This window comes from Colobus angolensis, unplaced genomic scaffold (assembly GCF_000951035.1).
Source record: "Colobus angolensis palliatus isolate OR3802 unplaced genomic scaffold, Cang.pa_1.0 Scaffold284, whole genome shotgun sequence".
In the NCBI taxonomy this organism is placed as follows: domain Eukaryota; kingdom Metazoa; phylum Chordata; class Mammalia; order Primates; family Cercopithecidae; genus Colobus; species Colobus angolensis.
The window spans coordinates 4211757-4214385 of NW_012116088.1; positions in this window are offsets into that span (position 1 = coordinate 4211757).

Genomic DNA, 2629 nt, shown 5'->3' on the forward strand with positions numbered 1-2629 from the left:
GGAAAGGGGCAGGGGACATAAAACTGCCTTCAGTTGAGAACCACTGGCTATATATGCATCCCAGTTAAAAGCTAGCGGTTGTTGCGTTGGATAAAACAAGATCCAATTTTATGCCTCTTATAAGGCACATACTTTAAACGTAAAGACCCAAATAGGTTAAAAGGATGAAAAAACATACCGTGGTAACACTAATTAAAGCTGGAATGTCTGTATTATTAGACAAAGCAGATTCTAGAGCAAAGAATATTGCCAAGGATGAAGAATGCAAAACGGAGCAACCACTGGAAAACACTTTGACAGTTTCTTGTAAAGTAAAACATGCATCTATCATATATGTGATCTAGCCATTCTACCTCTAGGTATTTACCCAAGAGAAAATGAAATATTTGTTCATGCAAAGACAAATGTCCATTGTAGCTCTATTTGTAATGACCAAAATTTAGAAACAACCAAAGTGCCTATCAAGTGAATAAACTGGAATACACTGGAACACATATGAGAATACTACTCAGCAATGAAAAGGAATGAACTGTTGATACGCATGTGCAATTCATTTCAAGTACACCTCCATAAAGCTTGTATAAGCTTGAGTCAGGAAGTGAGATATGACAATACAGTAGCTCTGATTTTATTTTATTTCAAAATTTCTATAATAATGTCCTTTTCCATATGTTGCAAATTTTTGGGAGCATTGTAGTGCCTAGGGTGATTACTGCCTTTAACAATAATGTCTTTTGGAGCCCTTGGATAAGTTGGAATGTTGAAATCCCTGTAATTATAAATATAGTTCATAAAAAATGCTGAAAATATCAGTAAAATATGTGGTATTATTACTTAGATATTGTCTTCGGAAATGTTTGCCAAATAGTAATTGCTTTTCCATAAGAAAACAAGTACTGACCAAGGAGTATTGAGTATTTAATAAAAATAACTTTTCATAATGTAAAATCAGCAAACTGTCTTTGGATGCCAGAGTTTTGTTACATTTTCTGTGGGCTGATGATCACTGAAGCCAGGTATTGGGTAAAAGGGGAGTATTTATTATCATTCTTTCTACTTTTATGTTTGTTTGAAATTTTTTATCATAAAGCTTTTTTTTTTTTTTTTTTTTTTTTGAGATAAGGTCTCTGTTGCCCAGGCTGGAATGCAGTAGCACAACATTTTTAAAAATTTATATTATCTAGCAATAGATATTCTATTCCTGAAAATACATTTCTGTTGTCTGATATATAATGACATTCTGTTAACAAAACACTGCATATATGATGGTGGTCCCATGAAGTAATACTGTATTTTTACTGTACCTTTCCTAGTTTTGAATACATTTAGATACAGAAATACTTAACCATCGTGTTACAATTGCCTACAGTAAAGTGACATGCTGTACTGGTTTGTAGCCCAGGAGCAAGAGGCTATATATATAGCCAAAGTATGTAGTAGGCTATACCATCTGGGTTTGTGTAAGTATGCTCAGATGTTTGGGCAGTGACAATCGCCTAATGACACATTTCTCAAAATGTATCCCTGTTATTAAGTAACAAATACTTAACTGTATATCTAATTCAGTTGTGTCTGAGGTTATATTTAAACAACATGGTGTATCCTGTACTAATGGATCTTCCTACATTTCTCTACAAGTGTTATGCAGCTTATTTTCAATGAGGTGGATTATGAAGTCTGTACAGACTTATAGTAAATACTGCTTCTAAATGTTCTGCAGTGGTAAAAAGTAAATAAGCTACTGTGTTGTCACTCTGGATAGTTTTTAATTAATTAGCTGAGATTTAAAGTTGTACATACCATATCCAGACATATTAGAAGAAAATACGTGAGTTGTTTTGTCTCACAGTATGCTTTAATGATGATAATAAGGCTTTATCACTAACAATAGTGCAATAACTAAGAAATTAGTCTGGGAACTTGAATGTATTTTTTTCCTTTGTCAATAAGTTCAGCTTCTTGTGTCCAAATAGCTTTTTTAATTTTGAAGATTTTATGCCTTTATTTCAAGAATACCATTGACACATTTGATAAATGCACATATTAAATTAACTTCATTATAATCTTTTATACTTTTTTCTTTTTAGAATGTGATTTGTATGATGTTGGCTGTTGGTTTGAAATAAACAAAAGAACAATACAAAAACCAAGTACAAAAAAAATCTAAAAATGTGATATGAATAAAGTCAAAATTTGCTGTTTAAAAACTCAACACCTTTCTCTGTTTTGTCACTTATTTTACATCCCAGATCCAGCAGTTGAACTTGAGCGGTTTTTACTTCATCATTCTTGATTATCTTTATTTTTAAAAATGTGGTTCAAGTGTAATTTGTAGTTGGATTAAAATGTTACAACTTATAAATTCGAAAATACCATACTAGATAATGTGTTTTGATACTGACCATTTACAACTGATACTTTTTTTTGTCTTTATACTTCTGTTAGTAGCAGATGAAATCCTTCACACATGAAGTCACAAATAATTGAATTTTATTAACCAAAATTTTAATTGTTACAATCATTGGCTTTTCAATTAAGTTGATAGTTACATTGACTATCTGTTTTTGTTTGTTTGTTTGTTTTTTAGAGATGGAGTTTTGCTCTTGTTGCCCAGGCTGGAGTGCAATGG